Below are 12580 nucleotides of genomic sequence, written 5' to 3'. Positions count from 1 at the left end.
TATAAATGTGCTGCTCACACCTAAATAAAAAATAAGTAAAACAAAACAAATTCAATTATGTTTGAATATCACCACGCCAATCGTGACAACATCAGGTACAGTCACTGTTTTGCCAGTACACTGTTTTGCCAGTGGTAGCTTGTTCACATTAGCTTGGATGCAGTGACACAAAACTGATTGACAGAATATTAACTGCTATCATTACAGCTGACAGTGGCATAACAAATATTTACAGCCCAGTTTATTTCTCTTTTTTTGTCATGTGTTTTTTCCCAATTTATTCAGGAAGTGGGCCTTCAGTTAGAAACGTTTAATAAATCCTGGATTATAGCATACTACTCAATTGCTTTCATCTATCTCTCTCATTAAATGCATTATAAATGCATTAAAAACGATCACATCCATAAACTAGAATCCATCTTTTGACGGGATCACACGAGCCAAATTGGGTCAGGTTTTAAAGTTGAGGAACTCTGTTCTGGTGCCCTTGCTTGGATCTTCATCTTCGAGTTTGACCTTCATTTTGATTTGACTACGCACCTATAAAGTTTTATGATTGCATCTTTTGCATCGCTATCACGGTTACAAAATCTGTCCATAGATAGAAAGACAGCCATAGAAAGTAGTAGTAGTAGTTCCCGTTAAGGCAAGTTCCTCCATTTTGCCAGATGAACTTACACACATGAATCCAGTAAAAAGTGTTATTTAGATTTTTACTGAAAAAGATGCACAGATATAATTATTTCATATTAAGTGCAACAGCAGTAGAACCAAACTACTATGTACTGCACAGACCCACGACTATGTTAAAGTTACAGAGGAAATACCTCCTTGCATCTACACTTTTCACTGCATGAATGTGTAACTTGGCTGACTTAGCTTGCCACGGCCGCAAATTGCCTCAGATCACATAGGGAACTCCAAGCTAACCACTACTGGTCATCTTCTGACATTAAATGCAGGTTGCCCTGGAACAGTGCAGGACCGGCCATGTGAACTACACTTCAATGATTCAGTCTTTGTGCTTTTTCAGAATATGGAGCCGATGAGCGTGAAACCTTTTCTCCCATCACTAGGAACTGTGTTTAAGAGCGAACATCCTGCCACTGATTCTTTTAAATATGTGTTTAAATGGCAGTGATCACAGGGGGAAACTGCATTTGTGAAAACAAGTTGCCACCTTCTTATGGCGGTGCTTAATTAGGCAAAGTGCATTCAGGTGTGACTGCACTGCTTTGCTCCAATTAATATAATTTATTCCATCCACAGAGAATAACTTGAAAAAGATTCAACCGTTGCAACACACAGTGTAAAACCAAACAAGGTTGAATTAAGGTATCTCTTTACCATCATATCATGTCTGCTATATCACATAATCATGCTGACATACAACAGATCACCAAAAGCAGCAATGAGCAGTGATTCAGCTCATACCGGTATGGTCCTGACTGCATTTGAAAAAAAAAGCAAAAAGGATATTAGATGTAAGGTTGAATGGTGCGTCATCACATCCTCTTATGTTCTTTCCTGTTTGGCCGATTAGTTAGCTTTCAAAAGGCATAAACCCTATTATAACATACTAAATATAACATAAGCCTAAAAACAGCAACCTCTGGTCAGCCACAGTTGTAAAACCTTGGATAAATTCTCCTCCTGCATAGAGTACTTCACAGGTTTAGCAGAGGCCACATTTCCCTTTCAGAATTTTACTTCCAGTCGTTGGCAGGAATTTGACAAACCTGGCAGGAGAAATATCTGCAGCAGATGCAGATGTTCTTACTTCACTTTTGTCCTAACTTATTATACAATATTACTTCACTTTTGTCCTTTCAAACTGTCGAATTTGAATCAATGATCACATCTCCAATCCCAAATAAACTCAACCATCCCTACGAAGCAGTAAAACAATGACTGGAGATAAAACAACGTTTCCAAACATCATCTCAGAGCTTAAAATAACGAGTAATGAGGAAGAGAGTGATGACAGATTGGTGTCAGAGAAAGTGCTAAAGAAAAAAAAAGGAATAGTGGTGCAGTTCACTCACGTGTTCGGTTCTGGACGCTGTCCTAAAGCCTGCCCTCTGCCAGAGTGCCCTGAAGCACATCAGACTAAAATATTTGTCTTTTCCTGAACTATACGAAGAGACTCTGTGGGCGAAACTGAAGGGTCAGTAGCGACGGTTGCCTGCCTCAATACGGCAGTCAGGATGAGGAAGTACTGCAGGCTGCCAACCGCTGTGCTGTATGTGTCGTTGCCTCTGTCACTCTCTCTCACACAAGAGGAGGAGAGGGACAGAGTCTCAGCCACGGGCATGCTGGTCTCCTCTCACACTTTTTCCAGACTTTTCCTCACTCAAGAAGAACACACAGCAAGAAAAGAACAATGGACCAGGAGGAGGAACAGATCTCCAGCATGTGGCTTTGAGAATACTGGGCCATGCACTGTTTGTATGAGGGTAACAATTTTCATTATGATCGCACAGCTGAAACCGCTGTTGTTAAGAAATGCAGGTGTCTGCACTTTGTTGTCAGGATAGTGTTTTTTTAATTTGATTCAACATGGGACCATGTGTGTTTGTGGTTTGTGGGTGAAACACTACTGTTTCATTGGATTCTTGCCTTAAAAAAATACAGCCGTGCTTTTCTGCTGCTTCAGTGAAATTTGTGTCCGACTCATGTCTGAGCTGTTGAAGTAGAGTCTGAAAAATAAAGACTGATTAATGACATTGTCATGGGCTCTTTATTCCCAAAGTGGTCTGTAGGCTGTTTGAGCATAAACAACAGCTAGCAACTCTGACAAAGCCAGTCTTTGTCTGAGAAATGCTTCTTAATGTGAGGGTGGATCATTTGTGGAGGGGTCTGCATTTTATGCTCTACCATACTGGTCTAATTTGGATCCCACAACGTATGGCATGCCAAGGCCGTAGAGCCTGTGGGTAGAAAGTGTGCTGCACTCTGGTCCAGGATGAAACAGGCTTCAGTTTGTGGCAAGTGGTAAACTGAGGAACTTGGTCTGACCACACCCTTACACAGCCACAAAAACAGCTTTTTAAGAAGGGCGCTGCAGAGGGTTGAGAACCAGTTCAGAATTTTTTTCTATGGCACCGCAAGTTGTTTCACACCCAGCTACTGCAGATAGAGATTTCCAGTGTGATTTGACGTACACTATGCTCTCGACTACACTGATTCTGTAATGTTGCCACTGGCAGACACTGCCTTATTGCAGCCTCGCCAAATGCTATGAAAACACTGTTCTGTTCCTGTGATTGTTCATTGCAAGTGGTCACATGTCTGTGTAGCAACTGACCCGAGACAACCACCACAAAAAATACTTGTTTCTAGAAGGTCTCTGTTGAAGTAGTGCATCATGACACTTGAAACATGGTTCAAATTAACAGACTTACTACTGTTGTAATTTGCCTTTTCCTAGGATGGCAAAGGAAAGGCATCTCAGGAGATATACTAGACAAATGTGACTTTGTTTTCTATTCTAGTCTATCCTTTATGGAGGGTTGCAAACTGAGCAAACATGCCTGAGAGCACATTTTAAATTCAGGTGCCTGCTGAAGATGTTAACATTTCAGAGACATTTTACTCAAAAGCATGCAAGATGACTTTTCCACCACTGAGAGGTTAGTGCTAAATGAAAAGTCAGAGGATCAGGTGCCCTGACCAACTTGTAGGAGTTCACTTTTCCTTTGGTAAGTGGCCAAACAGTCCAAGTTCTCCCAATATAGAACATGGACTTGGAGGCAATGCAAAGAACTAGAGACCAGTAATTATACGTGTAAGTATACAGACCATTTTTCTCCCATAAAAAGCCAACTTACATATGAGGACATTTTTGGAAATTTCCAAACATGCTTCCATATTGCCAAGATTGTATAAATTAAAACCGAACACTTACAGAAAGGGTGAAAAAGGAAACAGGAAACCCAGCAAACCCCTGGAGTATGAGACAGGCCAAATATATAAATAAATAATGATGGAACATAAGGTCATGTGGCTGAAGGCTCACAGGGTGAGGTGGCAGGAGAGACGCTGAAGCTCCTAAGCGACGCCTGCTTCTCATTCTCTACTTTTTCCTCCCTCCGTCCGCAGGAAAGAGCACTGAGTCAGACTCTCCACATAGACACAACACAGTCGCAAAGGATGTGAAAGCAAATGTGCAAGGATGGTGAGTGTGCGGCTTAAAATACTGCTTTTTCCAGGATCATTAAAAGAAGAGCCTTTTCTCATTATACCTTCCAAAACTGTACACAAAATTACCTTCAAATTAGGGCCGTTAAATGGTAAAACATTTTAATCGGATTAATCCCAGGGTGGCTGTGGATTAATCATGACTAACCACCATTTGTAAATATACCTGAAAAATGCCCATTTTCTCTGTATATTGTTGTGGGAAAGAAATGACAGAAGTAATATGTATATTACCGTACTTCTGTATATGCATCAGAATGTGAAGCCTGCCTTTTTCTCAGACGAGGTTCATTGTGCATACATTTAAGTTATTATTATTATTATTATTATTATTATTATCATCAACATATATAAAATAGCTTGTGACATCAAGGTATTTAATAATAAAATGGTATTTGGGCAGAACATTGATGTTTTGTCTCAGTCCATACTATTTACTCTTGATGTGAATAGTCTAAACTACATAGTTGTTCCCATACAATTAAATATGATTCCATCTTTTTACTTCAAGCTTCAACCAATAAAAATCCAGTGAACTAAAACCATCTGGCTGTGAATGTGCCCACATTTCCAATAGGCTAAAACTATGTGACAAAAATAAGTAGACATTTTATTTATAGTGGGGTTTTTCCGTCTAAAGTCACAGCAGTCACTTTTTATTGTCTGAAACTCAACAACGTACATTTGTTTAATCTTAAAGACGATATCTCGAAGAGGATTAAGTTGTGCACTCAGCAATTTAACCTAAATTAATAATAATCAACCTATTCATATTTTATAATATAAAATGTGAAAATAAACGGGCTATAGTACAAGCAAAACAAGATTTCATTCAGTCATTCCTTTTTTCATGATATTATCTGAGAGTGAATGTCTTGCCATCGCGAAGCTCTGCAACACAGGATTTAAAGATGAATTTATATGAGAGCACACAGTTGTTTTAGTCTACGATATATGAGGAACCATAACACAGAATACTGACAGTAAATGTCTTACAACCACAAGCAGATATTATCTTTGCTTCTGTTTGGTTGGGGTGATATTGATATGTTGCCACTGCTGCTACTGATAGTGTCAGAGCAGCTGCACATCTGGCCAACATCAGCACTAGAGTTAGTGAATTAATAACAGACGTCTTGCTAAACATAGTTTTCTGTATAATCATTCACTTTAACATCAGTCTTATTTGAGACGATAATATGTGCGTTAGGCAAATATGTGTGCTTGCAATATGTGCATTAATTGTGCCTGATCCGCAGCATCTGTACAGCACCTGGGTTGAAGGAAGTTGTGTGTGCAAAGTCATTATCTCAGCTAAAGTCAAACAGGAAGTTGAGTGTGGTCTGTGTCCCATGCTGTGAGATGGTCTCTGCTCTCCCTCTGGGTTTCCCCTTTAGTCTGAAGGGATCTGAAACTAGAACGCAGGATGCAAAAAAAAAAATGAATCGGGGAAGTTGCAGCGAAGTGCGCACTAAACAATGCAGCAAATGTGTGACGTTTTTTCTGTAGTCATCCTGTGAGAGTAAAATGTGAGCAAAGACGAGACAGAAAACTAGAACACATACAGCTGTACAAATATAAGACAATAAATGGTTCAAATTTCACTACTGGAAATTAAGAAATCTGAACATAAGAAGCAATAGTTCACAAGTATTATGTATGCTTGTATTGTTCTTGGGGCTATATTTAAATGTATAAAGACTCTGATGTGAATTATTGCCCGAAAAAATAAACCTAGAAGCCTATCAAGCCTTCTACTATGATACCATAATATCTCGACCAAAACACAGAAGAACTACTTCTCAACGTTTGAATATGACAAAGCCTAAAGAGGAGAGCTGCTGATTAAATCAGCATCATTTAGTTAAAGAAGAGACAAAAGCAGAGCTTGTGAGGAAAGTGCTGAGATGATGATTTTCTTTGAACTGGTCATAGATCAATAGAACTTTCAAACAAATAAGTGCTGACTACGAGATCATTAGTTGTGACAGCTGAGAAGTTAAATTCTCCATTTGATACAATTTTCCCGCTTCAAAACTTTGTCCACAACTTTTGTTTACATGGTATTTCTCACTTTATGTTCGAATAACTTATTTCTATACAAATTAACAGCTAAATTTTACTTTCCAGAACATTAAATTATATAATGTCCTGTTTCATAGTAGCAAATGACTCATAGGCATAATAATTATTCAATAATACAATTAATTTGCCAACCACAAACTCCAACAAAGCAGTTATAGATGAATAATAAATCCTCTCATCTCGGGCTGCAAGTTATTATTTTCATTATCGATTGATCTGCCCATTATTTTATCACACACACACACACACACACACACACACACACACACACACACACACACACACACACACACACACACACACACACACACACACACACACACACACACACACACACACACACACACACGCTGTGATTTAGCCGTTGATATTGCTAAATCGTGTGGAATTCATTACATTAATGGAAACAACAAAATGAATCCATTCATAAAAATTGGATATAAGCATGGACGTCCTGATGTGTTTGACCCAAGCCAAACAAAGAATGACTGATGTACTGAACTGTGCCACCTTGCAGCAGTCACTGCCATCAATTATCTCCAAACGACGGCTCTGTCCTGGATTCACCAGGCATCAACTAGTATGAGCTGATATAGATACCATCTTGTTGCATAATTCATCTGCATAATCCTCTGTTTCATCTTTCTCAGAGCCAGGCTCCCTCGAGGTCTAAACTTCCTGCTCTGATGGTGTCAAAGTTCTTGTCTGATAAACAGCCAGTCAGAGCCACACTGCAGAAACTTCAGCTGCTTTCCTGTCTGCCTGGCTGGCTGGCTATGTACAGCGAGTGGGCGGATTCCATAGAAACATGAGGAAAGCATCCATGAGAACTGCGAGGGACTAAAATGACGACTAGCAAACAGAGCTCAGTGGTTTTCCACAATGGAACACCATAGGATTATAACACTGAGCAGAATTACTGTGCAACATAAAAGGAGCAGTCCTTGCTCTGCTACAGTATGCAGACTTCTGGCATGAAAGCTATTTGATGTGCACTTTGGGTGTGTTCAACTTAACCTGAATGATGAGAGACCACAAAGAGATAACAATGGAGCCAGATCTCTTTTAGCTACCGAGCAAACACACTGACACTCCCCACACACGTGTGAACGTCACATTTGTAGACTTGCATATCCTGTTTACCTGGACGGCATAACCCGGTGATATCAAATCATTATCACTTCTGGAAGACATTGTTCTACAGGGATGGCAAAAGGAGCCTTGCCTTGAAAAGTGGCCACATCTCCGCTTTACCTCAGTCGTGGCCCAAATGACCCATTTACAGAAACTCTAGCATTCCTTGGAGCAAGTGAGCTCGACTGTTATGCTTGTCAAGAATGCAGTGTGTTTCCTGGATCCTCTTGAATTCAAAGAAAGAGCCAGAGGAAAAAGATGCTTGGCGATACCTTCCTTCACAGCTAATATAGTGTAAACCTCTCAGACAGAAAACACTGCTGTGCCAGTGCAGTGTTTTTTTTCTCCACCGGCCTTTTGGTAGATGACGCTTTAGAAGAAAACAAATGAGGGAAGGAAGGCTTGCAAATGCTGTGGAGACTTCAAGCCATCTGTGCATTAGCAAGGTAAAAGGATTGGTTTAAAATATTGCACAACACATCTAAAACCTGCTGGCGGCACACTGAGCAGCCTCACAGTCTGTCATAAATAGGGATGCTTTTATTTATTCAACTGATGCCACATCAGTGGTCATTCCTGCTGCAATCGGTCTATCTCCTCTTATCTCCTCAATTAGAGCCTCCTCCACTGCAGTGAAGGACGTGCTGCTCCAACTGTATGCAGACCAAACCTCGCCTCTAGAGAACATATAATAACTTCTCAGCTCGTGCTTTCCCTTGAATGTGTGTGTGAGAGTGGGAAAGAGGACTTTTTCTAAGATCTTCCTGCTGAAGAGGGTGAAGGCTAATCCTGTTACAAACAAGAGCGTCACAATTCACAGCTATAAAGGCTAAATAAAAGGTTACACAGGGACAAACGAAGCTCAAAAACTCTTTCAGCTGCTGTGATGTCGAGTCCCACTGAACATTTGCTCCGGATTCAGGAACTATACCCAGTCAGTGCCTCTCTCCAGCACCACATCTACAACCAACCAGTTGACCGGCTAGGTTATATGTGCAAGTGATCTACTATCCACCTCTCACTATGAATCAATACACAAGATCTTGGGCCTCATTTCAAGAAGACAACTTGCATACTAAGCAACACATTGCTTTCGATCGTTAATTCCTAATGGCTTTACCTGATAGTGTATGCAGGGGAAATTGTTGCTCAGTTGATCCCTTTATGAATCAGGACACGGTCTGTGCACTTGTTGACCTGCACAAGCTTCCAAAACTGCCCTGCTCTGACAAAACCAGCAGGACATTCACATTGTGGTCTTGATTTTGTTCGGCAACAGTAATTTCGCCTCAAACTAAATTTCTGCAAATGAAGACACTTATTAATGATTAAATCTCACAAACCATTTTAGGAATTAGGTCATTTTCCACTGTGATGAGACCTGCAGAATATTATGGACATTTACATGATTTTGGTTGCCCCTCTAATTAAATTCAAAACACAGAATTGTCACTATATTGACTGATAGGTCATTACAGACTAACACTACACAGCAACTGATGAACTTGATGAACTCAGCTGACAGGCTCAAACTGGTACAGCTCAGCATCCTCCTTGTTCCTCATTATTGTGGGCAGCAGAGTGATCTGTGATTTGGTAAAGATGGGTATCTCACTACGAGTCCTTGTGGCCAAAGTTTCATGCAAGCTAAATTTTTTTTCCAAATCCTTACAAACTTTAAAACCCCTGACTTTTCACATGGGCAAAATAGGCCAAGACACCAAGTCATCATGCACATTTACTCCCCAACCCCAAATTGCATGGGTATGCATACATACTCTGAAAAGGTAAGGATTAATATGAATCTAAGTCATCATTAGGGATGGGATGATGTTATTGCAGATCACGATAGACAAGTGAAAATACAGGATACAAAATGTTTTTTTTTTTCTATTTAGCCTTTATTAATGCAGGGAGACCTCATGATTTTTGATCACCTAATCTAAGAATATGTTATTGATTTTCTTTGATGGCTTAAAAAAAAAGATGTGTTTCTTAACAAATCGTAACATCATTTTAAGAGTTTTAAGCATATTATGATGATTATCTGGATAATGTTGTGAATCTTAATTATTTTGGCCAGGATAATCGTGACATGACATTTTCATATCATCCCATACCTGGTCATTAGTTAATCTTAAATGCCTATTCAGCACTTTGTCTGTGTCCACATGTCTGCACATACAAGTGAATGCATTTCTACACAGCTTTTAGACTAGTTTTAAAAGTGTGAACCCAGATCCATGTTTATATTGCCTACAGGTCATAGTTACAGTAGCTCCTTCTATAGAGAGTAATTGGGAAGTCAATTCAACATCTGAGCATCTGAAGTGAGCAGTGAGTATCTGTCATACACACTGTAGGGGACTACATCTCCACACTATCTGCCTTTCACCCTTCTTACCACAGCTGGACAAGGTCACTCTAGACGTTGTTACCCCACCCCCACCCTGATTCATTTCATATCTCAGTTACAGAACGTGGATGAAAGACTCCAGTGCTATAGCTAATTTTCTACTCACAGTCCCTTAGTGTAGTTATCAAAAGTGAATCCAGGACACCAGCAACAAAACAAGCTATACGACTGCTGTGCTAACACACACACACGGGTGCTCCCCACAGAACCTCTGGCTATAAATAGCAATCCAATGAGAGGACCTGCCTGGATAATGGGTCGAACAGAGGATGGGAAAAAACGAGGGAGATCCACTGCTTCAGGTTTGACAAGGACATGCTGAGTTTGAGGCCAGACAAGAGAGGCTTCTACCTCCATCGATGACAGGCAATCAATAATAAATTCAAACAGACAGACTGCTAATTCAACAAATGTTATTTGTTGTTGCCACATGTGTTTAAGAAATGTTCCTGGCTACATACTACAAACTAAACGTTTATGTCCAGCAACGCCTGTCCTGAACACAGCCCAGAAGCCATAGACAGATTTCTAACTATTTCCCCTTCTTGGATGGTTAACCATGAGAAAAACAAAGGGTATAATTACCAACAAGCACACATTGACTGCCTCATAAATGACGAGTGCACCGCTCATATTTGAACTCTGCTTTCTCCTGGCATAATCAAAAAGGAGCAGAAGAAAGTGGAAGCTGTGTTGTTGACCATTTGGTTTCTCCCATAGGACACATGTACGTTCCAGCGCGAGGCTGGCCTCTTCTATAAACACAAGAAGACTGCAACGTAAGGTCTACAATTAGGATATTATACAACTTTACTTTCCCTTTGGTTATCGTTGAGATATCCAAGCAAGCCTTTACCGAAATAGAAAATGTTGATCATTCCAAGAATTGCTATTTTAGACAGTGATCTGATGTTGCTGTAACACTTTGATAATGAAGGTAACAATAAATGTTACGTGGCAAGAGCAGAATTACAAGCTTAGTCAGGAGAGTTTGCTATAATTAAGCATTTAAGGACCTATTAAAGACCTTAACAACAACCTTTCACAAATAACGACACTAAAGGCCTTGTTTGACTGCTTCACATGGCACTGATCTAATGAGGAACAAATGGCTGGCTGATCATGTGAAGAAAAACTGCTCGCGGCGCACTGAAGTAGCTCCAAAGGCAACTCGCCATTTGGCAGCAAAGGTGAAATATACATAAAAACACAGGAAGACCTGAGCGGTAAAGCTAATTTGTTAATTCAAGTATGTTTCTTCTAGGAAGCAAAGTATGATAATCCAATGAAGAAACAGGTGGTGAACAGCATCTTGTAGCTACCTATACACAAAGATATGTGATGAAACCTTTCATTGATTCAAATCCTTGTAATAAAATGATAAAGTTAAATATGTGTAAATGAATCGTTTATCATTTGCAGTCTATTCATGGCTGTGTGGCTTCTAACTATTTAGTGTTTTATGTTGGAAAATAAGATTTAATGAAAAAATACAAAATGTACAAAAATGTGTCTAACTGAATTACCATAAAATCCCAATTACTAAAAAAATGTATTGGCTCTCATTTCAGGTTTGGGATTTTCTAGGGGCGCTTGTGTGGATGAACTAAAGTCATAGTCGTTGGGTAAACCTTACACGACCTTGGTCACGGTGACATTATAGTACTATGAGTTTTACTAAGTTGGAATAAAAACGCAGCCAATAAAAGTCATGTTAATAAAGCAGATGTGGATTCACGTCATTGATCGACAGAGGAGCCCGTCGGACTCACGACTTCCCCCGGTGCACCGTTCTGAAGCCCTGTGAGCCCGCGTTATGAGATGTAACTGCCTAGCATCACAGTCACACATGTGACACACATCCAATTAGCCCGAAAATAACCTGTCCTCTGGCTATTATGTGACATCAGGAAAGACTCGTCCGCTCCAGAGTCATTAAAGGAAAAGAAGGCAGCTACCGTGACTGTTAATGCTGCGAACGAGCAGGCTGTCATTGAAGTCAGTTTGGCGTTGCTCTCAACTGCCAACTGACACCCAGCGACTCTCTATCTCTCTCTCTCTCTCTGACAGCTCCTTAATGTCCACCAGCAACGGCGTTAACGGTAAAGTTTACACATTCCAACACAACAAAACGGCGAAGAGGAGAAGAAACCGCCATAAATAAACAAGTGTTAGCCGCTAGCTTGATCTCACCTGTTCGCTGTCGCGGCGGTGCTGCTGTTTATTTGATCAGGATGCTGCTGCTGCTGCTGCCGCCGCCTCGCGCACGCGAGTCATTAAATTGTCAACACCGGCCTGTGTGCTGGAGCCAGTAGGTGGAGCGCGTGAAGCGACTTTGGCGCAGTGCTCTCGGGGGGACTTCTGGGAAATGGAGTCTTTCTGTTTATTCATTCATTACATTTCATTTAGCGTAATCAACACCATGCTCTGACAATTTTGCATCAGGAATGTATACATTCAAGCTGAACAAACATTATGTACTGCTATGTTTCTAATATAACATTTAAAAACAATTTAACACTAACATTATATTATTCAGATACTTAGTATATCCCTATAACTGAGGGGGCATTGTCATAAACATATAAACTGGCTACAGCCTCCAAAATGTCCATAATATGTCAGCAAATACATTGTGTAACCTCCATGACGGTATAATGTACTGCAGGACTGACGTTGAAGTCAGGTTGACTTTGTGTCGAATGTGCTGACACGAAATTAAACACATCTTATGAAAGAACAGCG

The 12580-nt window shown here is 40.2% G+C and overlaps 1 protein-coding gene across 3 annotated transcripts in view; it reads right to left on the bottom strand.

Annotated features, from left to right (window-relative positions):
- specc1 (sperm antigen with calponin homology and coiled-coil domains 1) overlaps positions 1-12141 on the bottom strand; it is a 67276-nt gene extending 55135 nt beyond the window's left edge. The window contains exon 1 of one of the 3 annotated variants that reach the window (XM_084029784.1): positions 12029-12141. The gene's annotated coding sequence lies outside the window, so the exon portion shown is untranslated. Of the gene's footprint in view, positions 1-2045; positions 2178-12028 lie in introns of those variants that run through there. The other 2 variants (XM_084029785.1, XM_084029786.1) reach the window with 2 other exon arrangements.
- Positions 12142-12580: the final 439 nt, after the last annotated feature.

This window comes from Eutrigla gurnardus (genome assembly GCF_963514095.1).
Source record: "Eutrigla gurnardus genome assembly, chromosome: 15".
NCBI lineage: Eukaryota > Metazoa > Chordata > Actinopteri > Perciformes > Triglidae > Eutrigla > Eutrigla gurnardus.
Note: the sequence above shows the minus strand (reverse complement) of the source record. Positions and strands in the feature narration are given on the sequence as shown.